Below are 17,574 nucleotides of genomic sequence, written 5' to 3'. Positions count from 1 at the left end.
GTGGAAAGAAGACAAAAAATCCTCAAGGCATATGCAAACGATTATGCTGAATAGAATGCACTGAGGAGTTAACAATATCACCTTTCCAAGAAATGAGAAGCATCACCATTCAATTGTCTAAGTTTCTCATTCCAAGAAGGGTAATGAATTTGATCCATCTGCATCCAGTCGAGTTGCATACTGCAGCCAGAGTTTCCATTGCCACAATTCATATCCAGCTGCTTTGAAAACCCTTTTTCGCCCAATACGCATATATGCGTTGCCATCCATCTGCCCTCAAATCAAACATTTTTTCCTTTCTTCTTGTCCTCCTGGAGAAGCAGAAAACTGTAATAATGGGATGGAATTACATATCCATAGAAATGTACTTACATCTATGTGCCTGCACACGTACTGAAAGTCTTCACATTTTATTTGAATGAAGACCACCAATAAATACAGGTATTAGCCATCTGCCATAGCATAGCTCATGTCTACATGCAGCATACAATCAAAAGTATTCACAGAATGCATCAAAGGTAGTTTCTGCATAAGATCTTAAGAGTTGTAAAAAACAGCTATCACTTTCTGTAAACCTTCTGAAAGTAGCGATGTAGATGGTGGGCACCTATGCAGAAAGATCAGAGAAGCCATTGCAAAGGTAAAGCAGTTATAGTGGAAGGTTTAGGTTTTCATGCAGACTAAGAAATGTAAATCAGCTCAATTGTAAATGCAATGAATGTCTAATTTGTCCAGCAGAGTTTTTAAAACAACGGCAATAATATTTATGGGGTGGCAGGAAAACACAGATTCTTTGTCATTGTTGCCTTTCATTTCCTGGCAGCCAGCTAGGAAAACCAGCAACAAGTGGCCACAGCCCAGGAACTGAGGGGATAATCACTGGCAATCTAAAGGGAGGTTGTCACAGATCGTAGCCTGGTTGGAACACAGTTGAATTTTACAGCCATTGCTGTTTCTTAACTCTAACCATGGCTTCATATCCTTCTCACCTTTTGCTGATAGCAAAGCTTCAAATATATATACATATGTTAGAGATCAGAATACAACAAGTTTGACCAGTGATGGGCTAATGATGATGCCAAGATCACAACGTACCAGGGTGTTGTAAGTCTGGAGTAACTGGATATTTTCAGGATCGTTATGTACCACTCATGATTTATAATGAGCCAAAAAAGCCACACAGACTGATACTCTAGATTTAACTCGTGAGGAACTAAGAGAATGATACACATTACATCAGATATCTGGCAGAACCTACACTTGGAAAACACAATGAATACTAAAAGGAGAAAGTGAAATAAACTTTTTGATCATTGATTTCACCTACAGTTGAAACGACATACTCAGAATTTATAAACCTGAAGTTGGCATTTTCCCCAGTGCTCACATCCAAATGATACATCCACTCTGGAAAAACAGCACCTCTTTGCAATTTGTGCAGAGAAATCCAACCAAAATTCTTGTATAAGCACTTATGATCTTATTACTCATCATACTTCTGATTTTATTATCTTCTTTGTAGCCAGGCGCCAGTTAGCTGAAGGATGACACTGTCTGCTGGCAAAACAACTAGAAACTGTGCTTAAGCTGAAAGATGGTCTTCAATTCCAGATAGAGATACTTTGCTTTGGTGAAATTTCTAGCTGAAGGCCTCGATTATTCAGTACGCATACTCTACAGTGAACAATTTTCTCGCATCTGACTGCTCCAATTTCTATTGTACGTGCAGCTCTTGTGGAAGATTGTGTTTTGACTGTAAATTGTGCTGTGGATCACATCCCCCGGGTTCCATCTCTTTTCCTTTGGGTCACTCAAATGTAGTTGCTTCAACTGCAAGAGCACATAAGCTCTGTGCACAAGGCCCTACTTATCACTTTGAACTGATGCAATCCGAATTTTGCTCAGATCAGCAAATTCAAGCAACTTTCTTTTCGATTATATTCAAAACTAGGGTTCCAAAGACAAAGGACAACATATTAATATGTTGGGATTTCACCCAATTACTCACATAATGATCTGCAAATCATCATTCTTTTAACAAGTTGCAAAGTGCAATATTTAGCCACTTATTTACTAGATAATTCAGGCAGCTCTTCAAGAAACCAACAGATTTCAAAAAACAGGACATATGGCTGTATAAATACTTAGCTTTTAACTCAAATCCAGTGATTTCAGAATGAAGACCAGAGTGTTCCTTGTCATGATTGCTGCAGGTCTTACTTTTAATAGTAAGTGATATTCAAAAATTTACCAAATAATGACCTTGGGGAAGTGAAGTTCTTTATATTTCATTAAGGCAATTTTAGAACTTTGTGATTTGCTTGCAGTGAACATTTAAAGCTACATATGAATAATAATTTAAGTTATCTGAAGGTGCTGATGGTCAATATTAAGAAAATTAGTTTTATTCAAAACCACAGTGAAATATTTCTTTCATTGATACTAAAGGAATCATATGTATTTTAAAAGTGAAAATCAACTATTAGGATTTTAACAAAAATAATTGGAATGAAAAATGTACAAGGAAATCTGGGTAATAATCAATTTTCTAAGAGTTATTTGGGAGAAGCTAGATGCAATATTAATCTCTTTTTATAACAATATGATCTATTAACGTATTTTTTGTGATTTCAGTGAGGTTCCCTTCCAATACAGTTAACGGTAGCCAGCTACATCTATGCCTCCAGTAACAAACTGTATTTTTCTGTTTCAGACACTGGAAGAGCTTTCGACAATGATGTTAGTAGCGTATTTTAAATTTTTTTGCCTTTTGTCTATTCTGTGGTGTTTAATTTTGAGCTGTTAATATTAATTTGCTAATCTACCCTCTCAAAGCCACATTGTGAAAGATTTCCTCAACTCCCAAGCTGTCCGAAGCCGTATCACTTTGTTTGTGGCACGAATGGTATCACCTACTCACATCCTTGTGTACTCTGTCTTGCAGTCAGGTAAGTATTGAAACAAATTCTCCCTGAACCTGTTAGTGAAATACTTTAATAAACATCTTCATTATTTACCTGTTTAACTCAATTAACAAACCCAGTTGCAACATTACAAATGTAAACAAATGTTTTCTATTGAGTTACCATTAAGTACATGCATCTATTGTTATAAACAAACAATTATGAGCTCTTCCAACCCAATCTAGGTTTTGCAGAGATAATTTAGGACATCCCCAGACTACTACATCAAACTTTTGCATGAGATTTTAAACTGAGGTACCACAACCATAACACCACAAAGATGACTACTAAGTTCATTACTGGGCCCCTAAATCAAAAGGTTCACTTTCCTTAGACCTTGAGTTTTCCTTCGTGATAAACAACACGGAGAGACAGTGGTACTTTTTGAAAGGGAACTGGAGGGGGCTGTTTAATGCTTTGAGCATGTTCCATCATTCAATGATATTATGGCTGATCTGTGACAAGATTAGGACAGGTTTAGATAAAGTAAACAATGACAGACTGTTCCCAAAAGTTGATGGTACAAAGATGAGGGAGCAGATATTTTAAGTATTTAGAAAGACACAGAGCATGTGATATAGAACTTGTTTACTCGGTGAGTAGTAATGACATAGACCTTGGCATCTTTGAGGGTGATGAAAGTTAAAATGAATTATTTCAGAAGCAAATTGAATGGGTACTTGAGCAAAATAAACTTACAGTCTATATTAGGAGAGTTGAATTGAACAGTTCTACAGAGAACTGGCATGGCCACAGTATATTCTTTACTGTAATGATTGTACGACTAACTCGACATACCCAACTTTGCTGAATAATTTTATTACCTTTGGAAAAGAAAATTATTTCAATTTCAGTTTTAAAATTAACAACTGATCAAGCATCAATTATTGCTTATGGAAGAGAGACCCAAATTTCTACAATCTTTTGTGTGTTTGGACCTGGAGAGGTAGATCTGTTCTATTCAGCAGAGATTGATGATGACAAGATTTGCCAACAGATCATCATCTAGGCTGTCCTTGCCACTAGAACTTGGTTCACTTCCATTGTGCGTCTTACCAGATGCAGGCTCTTCCAACTTACTGAGGTTGGAATACGCATTGGCACTTGGAAGACATGGAGAAGATAACAGTGCTTCCAAGGGTGGGCTGTGCTCCTCCAACATGTCCTTTCCAGAACAGAAGAGTGGGTCCTAGACTAATATTTTAAATAGATTCATAGAGTCATACAGCATGGAAAAAAACTGTTCAGTTCAACAAGTCCACGCTGGACATAATCCCAAGCTAAACTAGACCCAACTACCTACTCCTGGCCCATATCCCTCCAAACTTTTCCTGTTCAGGTACCTTTCTAAGTGTCTTTTAAATGCTGTAACCATGCCCACATCCATCACTTCCTCAGTAAGTTCATCCCACATGTGAACCACTTAAATAAGATCAATTATAGGGACAAGAAAGCAGAGCTACCTAAAGCAAACTGGTAAATTAGGTGATAGGGCAATAGAGACACAGTGGCAGACATTTAAGGGGATATTCCAGAAGACATGGAATATAAAAGATATAAGAAATAAAATTTTCAAGGGATCAACTCACCCTGTGTGGTTAGCTTAAAAATTTAAAAATACGATCAGACTAAAATTAAAAGCATTTACTTGCACAAAAATGAGTTGCAAGGAATGACTGAAATATCAATAAGAAGGGAAAAAATTAGAGTACAAGAGAAAGTTAACTACAAATATAAAAACTGATCCTAAGAGTTTTAATGCATATTTAAAAGACAGAAAGTGAGTAAAGTGAGTCTGGGGAACTAATAATAGAAAATAAGGAGATTAAGGATAAAGTGATTATTCTGCATCAGTCTTGACTATAAAGAACACAAATAACATTTCAGAAATAGCTGTCAATCAGAAAATGAAAGGGAGGGAGAAACCCAAGAATATTACAATCAGCAGGTCACCCCTCAGTCTCCTATGCTGCAGGGAAAAAAGTCCCATCATCGTGGGTGGCATGGTGGCACAGTGGTTAGCACTGCTGCCTCACAGCGCCAGAGACCTGGGTTCAACTCCCGCCTCAGGCGACTCTCTGTGTGGAGTTTGCACATTCTCCCCGTGTTTGCGTGGGTTTCCTCCGGGTGCTCCGGTTTCCTCCCACAATCCAAAAATGTGCAGGCTAGGTGAATTGCCCGTAGTGTTAGGTGAAGGGGTAAATGTAGGAGTATGGGTCTGGGTGGTATACACTTCGGCGGGTCGGTGTGGACTTGTTGGGCCGAAGAGCCTGTTTCCACGCTGTAAGTAATCTAATCTCTTATAACTCAAACCTCCCAGTCCAGGTAGCATCCTAGTAAACCTTTTCTGCACTCTTTCTAGTTTAATAATATCCTTTTATAGTAGAGTGACCAGAACTGCACGCAATACTCCAAATGTGGCCTCACCAACGTGTGGTACAGCTGCAACAAGACATCTCAACTCCTATACGCAATGCTCTGACCAATGAAAGCAAGCATGCTGAAAGCCTTCTTCACCACTTTCAAGGAGCTATGAACCTGAACATCTAGACCTCTTTGTTCTACAACATTCCTCAAGGCCCTTCCATTTACTGTGTAAGTCCTGCCCTGGTTAGACCAAAATTAAATTAAATTCCATTTGATGGACTTCATCCTAAGGTTTTAACAAAACAGCTAGTGAGATAGTTGATGCATTGGTTTTGCTTTTCCAGACTTCCCTAGGTCCAATGGAAGTTGCCATTAGATAAGGCTTGATTAAACGTTTTACATGGGGCCATGATGAATGTTTCAGTCACTCGGTGTGGGATAGTGGAGGGGCGGTGAAAATTTTGTGAAATTGGCACAGCAGTAAATATGAATGCTGAAAAGAAATGAAAAACACTAGACTGATTTAACTGAGTTTTAAAAATAATATAATGTGCCCAGCAGCATAGCCAACTAACCAAACCTATTTTTGACTTTTCAACGAAGCAGAGCTAGAAAGAGATAGATAGGCCTGCAACCCTGATCATCAAGGAAACGTAGGAGACCAAGGCCAAGATAAGGAGCTGGTTTAAGTAACACCGACCTTGCTTTAGCTTCTGGTAGCAAACATTACAAGATAGCTGCAGTAGAATTCATACGAAAGCAGGAATTAGAAGATTACCTTCCAGCCTGGGCTTTCCTCCTTTATAAACCCGCCTTATGGATATGGGAGAGGGAGGAGGAAGAAGAGGAGGGAAAAGGTAGTGACTCAATAAAGTTTGTGTTTACACACTTGCATTTCCCCTTTCACTCTCGCCCTCCCCAACCAATCCCTCACTGCCCCACAAACAAAAACATTTCCCTTCCCACACTCCTGCCTTCTACTCACACTCCCCTAGTTACTCTTTCCACCTCCAATTCATATTCCCCTCTCAATCACTCACAAACATGCACACACTTCCCCCTTCCACAAACTCACATTCTCTCCCTCGATCTCTCACTCCCTGATTTTATATTTCCCCATTTCTATATTTCTCCCTCACTACATTTGCCCCTGCTCACTATACCAACATCATCATGCTACTAGCTCCTCAATCTCTCACTATTGCTCCAACTGACTGCATCACCCTTCACGTCTTCCCCCTCCATGCACTCGAGGCCCTCATTCAATCCTCCTCATTCACTCTCTCGCCATTCATTAACTCTCTCCCTTCCTCACTCCCCCCCACTCATTCATATCCCCTTACATTCGTCCTCCCTCACAGTCACTCCCACCCCGTCACTCACTTATTCTCTTACATCTTACTATCTCTGTCACTCACTAACTCCTCCGTCACAAACTAAGCCCCCTCATTCACTCTCTCCCACTTCACTAACTCTCTCTATCTCCATCACTCACACACATATTCTGGCAGCCGACTCTGCCAGTTTGACTGCCAGTCATTAGGGTGCGGATGTTTGCGCAAGGAGTGAGTCTTCTTGTCCCCCTAACCTGCGGCTCAACCTGGAGCCTCTTGCCCCAACCCATTCAGCAGCTCAATCCATGGGAGGGTGGCTGATGTTGTATCTTTGCTTAAGGAAAGTTGTAAGAAGAAACTGGGGAACTATAAACCTGTGAGTCTGACTTTAGTTGTGGGTAAATTTTTGGAGGTGATTATGAAGGATAGGATTTATAGACATTTAGAGAGGCAAAAATTGATTAAGAATAGTCAGCATGGTTTTGTACAGGGAAAATTATGTCTCACAAACTGGATTGAGTTTTTTGAGGAAGTCACCAAAAAGATGAATGATGGCACAGCAGTGGACATTGTTTATTTGGATTTTAGTAAAGCCTTTAACAAGGTTCTGCATTATAGACTAATTAGTACAATTAGGTCACATGGGATTCAAGGTGAGCCTGCCAATCGGATACATAATTGGCAAAACTACAGGAAAAAGAGAGTAATGATGGAGGGTTGCTTTTCAGAGTGGAGGCCTGTGACCAACGGTGTTCCATAGGGATTGGTTCTGGGTCTTCTTTTGTTTGTCATTTATTTAGATGGTTTGGATGAGAATATAGAAGGCATAGTTAGTAAGTTTGCAGATGACACCAAGATTGATGGCATAGTATACAGTGAAAGAGGTTTTCTAAGATTACAAAGGGATCTTGATCAAACAGATGAGTGGACTGGAAAATTGCAGATGGAGTTCAATCTGGATAAACGCGTGATACAAATAAGGGTATTGCTTATGCAATTAACGGTAAGGCCTTGGGTAGTCATAGAGATGTACAGCATGGAAATAGACCCTTCGGTCCAACCTGTCCACGCCGACCAGATATCCCAACCCAATCTAGTCCCACCTGTCAGCACCCGGCCCATATCCCTCCAAATCCTTCCTATTCATATACCCATCCAAATGCCTCTTAAATGTTGCAATTGTACCAGCCTCCACATCATCTGGCAGCTCATTCCATACACGTACCACTCTCTGTGTGAAAAAGTTGCCCCTGAGGTCTCTTTTATATCTTTCCCCTCTCACCCTAAACCTATGCCCTCTAGTTCTGGACTCCCCGACCCCAGGGAAAAGATTTTGTCTATTTATCCTATCCATGCCCCTCATAATTTTGTAAACATCTATAAATTCACCCCTCAGCCTCCGATGCTCCAGGGAAAATAGCCCCAGCCTGTTCAGCCTCTCCCTATAGTTCAAATCCTCCAACCATGGCAACATCCTTGTAAATCTTTTCTGAACCCTTTCAAGTTTCACATCTTTACGATAGGAAGGAGACCAGAATTGCACACAATATTCCAACAGTGGCCTAACCAATGTCCTGTACAGCCGCAACATGACCTCCCAACTCCTGTACTCAATACTCTGACCATTCCCCTCCCCTCATCTTTTCTCAGTCCCAGCCCTCAGACTCAGCACTGCCTTCTTCCCGACCTCTCCGCCCCCACCCCCTCTCAGGCCTATCACCCTCACCTTAACCTCATTCCACCTATCGCATTCCCAACGCCCCTCCCCCAAGTCCCTCCTCCCTACCTTTTATCTTAGCCTGCTTGGCACACCCTCCTCATTCCTGAAGAAGGGCTTATGCCCGAAACGTCGATTCTCCTTCTCCTTTAATGCTGCCTGACCTGCTGCACTTTTCCAGCAACACATTTTTAAGCTCTGATCTCCAGCATCTGCAGTCCTCACTTTCTCCTAAAGCATACCAAATGCCTTCTTCACTATCCTATCTACCTGTGACTCCACTTTCAAGGCGCTATGAACCTGCACTCCAAGGTCTCTTTGTTCAGCAACACTCCCTAGGATCTTACCATTTAGTGTATCAGTCCTGCTAAGATTTGCTTATAGTGTTGCAGAGTAGAGGGACCTGGAGTGCAGATACATAATTCTTTGAAGTTTGCATTACATATAGACAGGGTGGTTAAAAAGGGGTTAGGCACACTTGCTTTCATTGCTCATAGGAGTTGGGAAGTCATATTGAGGCGAAAGTGAGTACCGCAGATGTTGGAGATTAGAGTCAAGAGTGTGGTGCTGGAAAAGCACATCCCGTCAGGCAGCATCTGAGGAGCAGGAAAATCGCGTTTCGGGCAAAAGCCCTTTACCAGGAATGAGGCTGGGAGCCTCGGGAGTGGGGAGATAAAGGGGAGGGGAGGGGAATGGGGCTGGGGGAGCAGGCAGCTGATAGTGCAATAGGTGGATGGAGGTGGGGGTAAAGATAATAGGTCAGAGGGGAGGGTGGAATGGATTGGTGGGAAGGAAGATGGACAGATGGGATGGGTCATGAGGATGGTGCTGAACTGGAAGGTTGGAACGGGGGTAAGTTGGGGGGGAGGGGAAATGAGGAAACTGGTGAAATCCATATTGATGCCATTGGGGTGGAGGATCCCAAGACGGAAGATGCGGTGTTCTTCCTCCAGGCATCGGATGGTAAGGGAGTGGCAATGGAGGAGGCGCAGAACCTGCATGTCCTCGGCAGACCGGGAGGGGGAGTTAAAGTGTTCTGCCATGGGGCAGTGGGGTTGATTAGTGTGGGTGTCCTGGAGATGTTCTCTGAAGCGCTCTGCCAGTAGGTGTCCTATCTGCCCAATGTAGAGGAGACCACGTTGGGAGCAATGGATACAGTAAATGACACATGTGGAAGTGCAGGTGAAACTTTGATGGATGTGGAACGCTTCGGCGGAGGTGGGGGTGGGGTTGGGGGGAGGGGGGTGCAAGTTTTGCAATTTCTGCAATGGCAGGGGAACGTGCTGGGAGGGAAGGGTGGGTTGTTACAGGGCGTGGACCTGATGAGGTAGTCACAGTGGGAACGGTCTTTACGGAAAGCGGATAGGGGTGGGGAGGGAAATATATCTCTGGGGGTGGAATCCGTTTGTAGGTGGTGGAAATGGCAGAAGATGATGTGATGTATACAGAGGTTGGTGGGGTGGAAGGTGAGGACCACGGAGTTCTCTCCTTGTTGCGGTTGGAGGTGTGGAGCTTGAGAGCGGAGGTGCGGGATGTGGATGAAATGCGCTGGAGGGCATCATCAACCATGTGGGAGGGGAAATTGTGGTCTTTAAAGAAGGAGGCCATCTGGTGTGTTCTGTAATGGAACAGGTCCTCCTGGGAACAGATGCAGCAGAGGCGGAGGAATTGGGAATAAGGGATAGCATTTTTGCAGGAGGCAGGGTGTAATCCAGGTAGCTGTGGGAGTCTGTGGGTCTGTAGAAAATGTCGGTGTTGAGTTGGTCACTGTTGATGGAGATGGAGAGGTCCAGGAAGGGGAGAGAGGTGTCAGAGATGATCCAGGTAAATTTAAGGTCGGGGTGGAATGTGTTGGTGAAGTTGATGAACTGTTCAACCTCCTCGTGGGAGCATGGGGTGGTGCACATGCAGTCATCAAAGTAGTGGAAGAAAAGGTTGGGAGTGGTGCTGGTGTAACTGTGGAAGACAGACTGTTCCACGTAGCCGACAAAAAAGACAGGCATAGCTGGCACCCATGTGGGTGCCCATGGCTACCTCTTTCGTCTGGAGGAAGTGGGAGGATTCAAAGGAGAAATTGAGGATGAAGACCAGTTCGGCCAAATGAATAAGAGTGTCAGTGGAAGGGTACTGGTGGGGACGGCAGGAGAGGAAGAAACGGAGGGTTTGGAGGCTCTGGTCATGGCGGATGGAGCTGTATAGGGACTGGATGTTCAATGATGAAGATGAAGCATTGGGAGGCAGAGAAATGGAAGTCTTGGTGGAGGTGGAAGGTGTGGGTGGTATTCAGAACGTATATGGGGAATTCTTGGACTGGGGGGATAGGACAGTATCAAGGTATGTGAAGATGAATTCGGCGGGGCAGGAGCAGGCTAAGATGACAGGTCGGCCGGGATAGTCAGGTTTATGGATCTTGGGTCGGAGGTAGAATCGGGCAGTGCAGGGTTCCCGAAATATGAGGTTGGAATCTGTGGGTGGGAGATCCCCTGAGGTGATGAGGTTGTGTACAGTCTGAGAGATGATGGTTTGGTGATAGAAGTTGAGGTCGTGATCAAGGGGGCAGTAGGAGGAGGTCATATTGAGGCTGTAGAGGACATTGGTGAGGTCTTTTCTGGAATACTGTGTCCAGTTCTGGTCACCCAGTTATAGTAAGAATATTATTAAGCTGGAGAGGGTTCAAAAGAGATTTACCAGGATGTTGCTGGGCATGGAAGATTTGAGTAATAAAGGAAGGCTGGATAGGCTAGGACTTTTTTGACTGGATAGCAGGAGTTTGAGAGGTGACCTGATAAAAGTTTATAAAATTATGCGAGGTATAGATAAAGGTAATGGTAGTTGTCTTTTCCCTTGGATAGGGGAATTTCAAGTCTAAGGAGCACATTTTTAAGGTGAAAGGAGAGGGATTTTAAAAAGAGGCAAATGTTTTATACTGAGGGTAGTTCACATGTGGAATGAACTTCCTGAGGAAGTGGTGGATGCGAGTACAATTACAACATTTAAAAGACATTTGGATAGATACATGAATAGGAAAGGTTTGGAGGGATATTGTCCAGGAGCAGGCAGGTGGTGCTAGTTTAGTTTGGGATTATTTTGGCATGGACTGGTTGGACTGAAGGGTCTCTTTCTGTGCTGTATGACTCTATGACTCATTCAATCACTGGGCAGCTGATCTGCACACCTACTCCCAGCCTTGTCCCCTCACCCTCCCACAGGTATCATGTCCCTTATAGTCTCCCTAAACAATGGCAATCTTATTTCTACAATTCCTTTTACATAGACCTCGGGTGTAATAAAGTTAGAAACGGTCACACAGCTTGCTGCTCCTTCAATCTGAGGCCATTGCTCTCTTGTGTCTGGCTGCTGATAGGAAATGGCCTCTGACTGGAGTAGCTCCTTGTAAAATCTTCCAAATGACCATATCTATATTAGAAACATGAATCATGATTGGGGTAGGGCACCTGGGTGGGCAGCATTTGACCTGCAGGCTGCCTGATGAACAAGTCTGTGTTAGAATGAAAAATAATTCATATACTCCTTTATTCAAAAATGGAGGGGGACAGAAAGCAGGAAATCACAGCATACTTAACAAATGTTGTAGGGAAAATAGAACATAGAACAGTACAAGCACAGAACAGGCCCTTCAGCCCACGATATTGTGCCGACCATTGATCCTCATGTATGTGCCCTCAAATTTCTGTGACCATATGCATGTTCAGCAGTCTCTTAAATGTCCCCAGTGACCTTGATTCCACAACTGCTGCTGGCAAAGCATTCCATGCTCTCACAACTCTCTGTGTAAAGAACCCGCCTCTGACATCCCCTCTATACTTTCCTCCAACCAGCTTAAAACTATGACCCCTCATGTTAGCCATTTCTGCCCTGGAAAATAGTCTCTGGGAAATGTTAAAAGCTATTATAAAGGATGTAAAGCAGGGAATGGTGAACAGTTAAATGTAATCAGGCAGAGTCAACATGATTTTGTGAAAGACAAATGATCTCCAACCAATTTGCCAGTTTGTACTGTGGAGAAAGATATAGAGGCTAGGGAACTTAGGGAAATAAATACTGACGTCTTGAAAACATTACAGGAGGAAGTGCTGGATGTCTTAAATGAAAAGGTGGATAAATCTCTGGGACCTGATCAAGTGTTTCTCAGGACATTGTGCGAAGTTAAGGAAGAAATTACAGGGCCCCTCACAGTGATATTGGTATCATCCAAAACAATGGATGAAGTGCCAGAGGACTGGAAGCTGGCTAACGTTGTGCCTTTATTTAACCAAGGTTGTAAAGAGAAGCCTGGGAACAATAGGGCAGTGAGCCTGTCATCGGTGAGAGGTAAGGTGTTGGAATGGATTCTGAAAGACAGGATTGAGAAGCATTTGGAGAGGCTGGAACAGATTTGGGACAGTCAGCTTGGCTTTGTGTGTGAGGGAAATTGTGCCTCATAAACTTGATTGAGTTTTCTGAGGATGTAATCAAAAAGATTGATGAGGACGGAGTGGTAGATGTTGTTTACATGGACTTTAGTAACTGACATGGTTCCGCAAGATAGACTGTTTAGTAAAGTCAGATCATGAGATTCAGAGAGAGCTGGTCAAGTGGATACAAAATTGGCTTGACTGTAGAAGTCAGTGGGTATTGGTAGAGGATAGTTTTTTTTAAAACAGGTGGCCTGTGACTGGCAATATTCTGCAGGGATTGGTGCCGGGTCCACTGTTATTTGTAATTTATATAAACAATTTGGATGAGAATTTAGGAGGCATAGTTGGTAAATTTGTAGATGATACTAAAATTGGTGGCATTGTTGACAGTGAAGCTTATCTAAGATTGCAAAAGGATCTTGATCAATTAGCTGAAGAGTGTCAGATGGATTTTAATTCGGACAAATGCAAGATATTGCATTTTGGTGAGGCTAACAAGGGCAGAGCTTATTCATTTAATGTCAAACAAAGAGACCTAGCGACCAGGTACCTAGCTCTTTGCAGGCTGCACCACAAGTAGACAGGGTGGTTAAGAAAGCGTTTAGCATGCTTACTGTTACGCCACGGGTATATCCTCTTGCTTAATTTAAACCAGCAACACAGAAAAGAGTTACCAGACATTGCCAGGACAAAAAGGTTTGAGTTATAAGGAGAGGCTGGGACTTTTTTCACTGGAGTGTAGGAGGTTGAAGGGTGACCTTATAGAGGTTTATAAAATCATGAAGGGCATAGATAAGGTGAATAGCAACGTCTTTTCCCTAGGGTGGGGGAATTCAAAACTAGGGGGCAAATTTTTAAGGTGAGAGAAGAAAGCTTGAAAAGGGACCTGAGGGGTAACGTTCTTTAAGACATAGAGTGGTTTATATATGTGGAATTAACTGCCAGAGGAAGTGGTACACGTGTGTGTGTGTGTGTGTGTGTGTGTGTGGGGTGGTGGGGGGGGAGAGGAGGTGGGATTTATATTTGCACACATAGAAGGCCGGCTATCTAACAGGTTGGCAAGATGTACTGAGGGTGTGCCACAGTGATCACTGATGGTTCCTCAACTCTTTATAATTTAATAAATGACTTGGATTAAGGACTGAAGGTATGATTGTGAAATCTGCTGCAGACACAAAGATTGGTAGGAGAGTGTATTGTGAAGGGGTGTCAGGGGAAATGGACAGGTTAGGTGAGTGGGCAAAGATCTTGGAAGTGGAGTATTGTGTGTGAAACTGTCCATTTTAACAAGAAGACCAATAAAGAAGCACATTATCTCAATGGAGAAAGAGTGTAGAGCTCTGAGATGCAGAGGGATTTGGGTATCCCAAAATTTCAAAGGTTAATATATAGGTACAGCAAGTTATTAGGAAAGCTAATAGATGCTATCATTTATTTCTAGGAGAATTGAATACAAAATGAGGGAAGTTATGTTTCATTTATATAGAGTACTGGTTCGACCACATCTTGAGTTCCAAAGTTTGGGGAGGGGGCAACCAGAAATTTAGAGGTTGGGGGTTGTATAGTGAAGGGAATGTTCACTGTTCTCAGCAACAAAGAACAGGATTTCATACTGATGTGTTGCCTGCTTGGACAATTGTTCAGGACTCCAGAAGAATTTGCCGTGAAAAGTAGAAGATTCAGTGGTCGTGAGTACTAACAACATGGGTAAAACTAGGAAAGAGGTTCTGCATAAAAAGTATGAGATGTATTAGGCACTAAATTAAAGAGCAGAATCTGATAAATTATAATTTCTCACTTATTACCTGAGCTGCATGCAAATTTGCATAGGACATATAAAATTAGAGATGAATGTTTGGTACAAAGTGTAGAAGACGTGCATTCTGGTACATAACTCATTGGCAACAATTGGTTGGGATGATCTACATGTGAACTGTGCTGAGACTAGTGTTCTTACAAATCATACAACTAGGCATGTAGAGAGAGCTTTAATCTAATTAGTGGGGGCAAGGAATCAAATATGAAAAAGTGTGGTTTCTCAAAGAGTAGAGACAAGAGAGGAAAGCAGTTAAATGGGAAATAAGGGCCAGAGAACAGCAGGAAAGGACACAAAAATGCATCAATAATCAACAGTAGACATTTCAAAAATAACAGAAAGACAAAACTAAAGGCCCTATATCTGATTGTGTGTAACATTCGTAAAAAAGTAAACAAATTGATAGTACACATTGAAGTAAATAAATATATTAAATTAATTACCTATAGTGTGGAAACAGGCCTTTTTGGCCCAACTAGTCCACACCAACCCTCTGAAGTATAACCCACCCAGACCCATACCCCCTAACTCTACAGGCAGTTTAGCATGACCAATTTACCTCACCTGCACATCTTTGGACTGTGGGAGGAAACCGGAACAAACCAATGCAGGCACAGGGAGAATATGCAAACTCCACACAGTCACCTTAGGTTGGAATTGAATCCAGGTCCCTGGCGCTGTGAGGCAACAGTGCTAACCACTGTGCCACCGTGCCATTTTGGAAATTTAGTGCAAGATGACAGGATAATGCCATGAATATAAAATATTTATGAGGAATAGGAAGCTAAGTAAAGGTGGAGAGTTGACACAATAGACAATAGGTGCAGGAGTTGGTAAAAACAATGACTGCAGATGCTGGAAAACCAGATTCTGAATTAGTGGTGCTGGAAGAGCACAGCAGTTCAGGCAGCATCCGAGGAACAGTAAAATCGACGTTTCGGGCAAAAGCCCTTCATCAGGAATAAAGGCAGAGAGCCTGAAACGTGGAGAGATAAGCTAGAGGAGGGTGGGGGTGGGGAGAAAGTAGCATAGAGTACAATAGGTGAGTGGGGGAGGGGATGAAGGTGATAGGTCGGGGGCAGGAGGAGGGTGGAGTAGATAGGTGGAAAAGAAGATAGGCAGGTAGGACAAGTCACGGGGACAGTGCTGAGCTGGAAGTTTGGGACTGGGGTGAGGTGGGGGAAGGGGAAAATGAGGAAACTGTTGAAGTCCACATTCTTGCCCTGGGGTTGAAGTGTTCCGAGGCGGAAGATGAGGCGTTCTTCCTCCAGGCGTCTGGTGGTGAGGGAGCGGCGGTGAAGGAGGCCCAGGACCTCCATGTCCTCAGCAGAGTGGGAGGGAGAGTTGAAATGTTGGGCCACAGGGCGGTGAGGTTGATTAGTGCGGGTGTCCCGGAGATGTTCCCTAAAGCGCTCTGCTAGGAGGCGTCCAGAATGTAGAGGAGACTGCATCGGGAGCAACGGATACAATAAATGATATTAGTGGATGTGCAGGTAAAACTTTGATGAATGTGGAAGGCTTCTTTAGGGCCTTGGATAGAGGTGAGGGAGGAGGTGTGGGCGCAGGTTTTGTAGTTCCTGCGGTGGCAGGGGAAGGTGCCAGGATGGGAGGATTGGTTGTATGGGGCCGTGGACCTGACCAGGTATTCACGGAGCGAACGGTCTTTGCGGAAGGTGGAAAGGGGTGGGGAGGGAAATATATCTCTGGTGGTGGAGTCTTTTTGGAGGTGGTGGAAATGTTGGCGGATGATTTGGTTTATGCGAAGGTTGGTGGGGTGCAAGGTGAACACCAGGGGCGTTCTGTCCTTGTTACAGGTTGGAGGGGTGGGGCCTGAGGGCGGAGGTGCGGGATGTAGATGAGATGTGTTGGAGGGCATCTTTAACCATGTGGGAAGGGAAATTGCGGTCTCGAAAGAAGGAGGCCATCTGGTGTGTTCTGTGGTGGAACTGGTCCTCCTGGGAGCAGATACGGCGGAGGTGGAGGAATTGGGAATACGGGAGGGCATTTTTGCAAGAGGTAGGGTGGGAAGAGGTTTAATCCAGGTAGATGTGGGAGTCGGTGGGTTTGTAAAAAATGTCAGTGTCAAGTCGGTCTTGCAAAAATGCCATCCTGTATTCCCAATTCCTCCGCCTCTGCCGTATCTGCTCCCAGGAAGACCAGTTCCACCACAGAACACACCAGATGACCTCCTTCTTTAGAGACCGCAATTTCCCTTCCCACGTGGTTAAAGATGCCCTCGTCTACATCCCGCACCGCCGCCCTCAGACCCCACCCCTCCAACCGTAACAAGGACAGAACACCCGTGGTGCTCACCTTCCACCCCACCAACCTCCGCATAAACCAAATCATCCGCCGACATGTCCGCCACCTCCAAAAGGACTCCAACCCCCTACAACCCATCCTCCCATCCTGGCACCTTCCCCTGCCACCGCAGGAACTGCAAAACCTGCGCCCACACCTCCTCCCTCACCTCTATCCAAGGCCCTAAAGGAGCCTTCCACATCCATCAAAGTTTTACCTGCACATCCACTAATATCATTTATTGTATCCGTTGCTCCCGATGCAGTCTCCTCTACATTCTGGACGCCTCCTAGCAGAGCGCTTTAGGGAACATCTCCGGGAAATCAACCTCACCGCCCTGTGGCCCAACATTTCAACTCTCCCTCCCACTCTGCTGAGGACATGGAGGTCCTGGGCCTCCTTCACCGCCGCTCCCTCACCACCAGACACCTGGAGGAAGAATGCCTCATCTTCCGCCTCGGAACACTTCAACCCCAGGGCATCAATGTGGACTTCAACAGTCTCCTCATTTCCCCTTCCCCCACCTCACCCCAGTCCCAAACTTCCAGCTCAGCACTGTCCTCGTGGCTTGTTCTACCTGCCTACCTTCTTTTCCACCTATCCACTCCACCCTCCCCCCCGACCTATCACCTTCAATCCCTCCCCCACTCTCCTATTG

The sequence above is a fragment of the Chiloscyllium plagiosum genome, unplaced genomic scaffold (assembly GCF_037043375.1).
Source record: "Chiloscyllium plagiosum isolate Xiang-an unplaced genomic scaffold, Cpla_swu_hap1 HiC_scaffold_46, whole genome shotgun sequence".
Lineage (NCBI taxonomy): Eukaryota > Metazoa > Chordata > Chondrichthyes > Orectolobiformes > Hemiscylliidae > Chiloscyllium > Chiloscyllium plagiosum.
Note: the sequence above shows the minus strand (reverse complement) of the source record.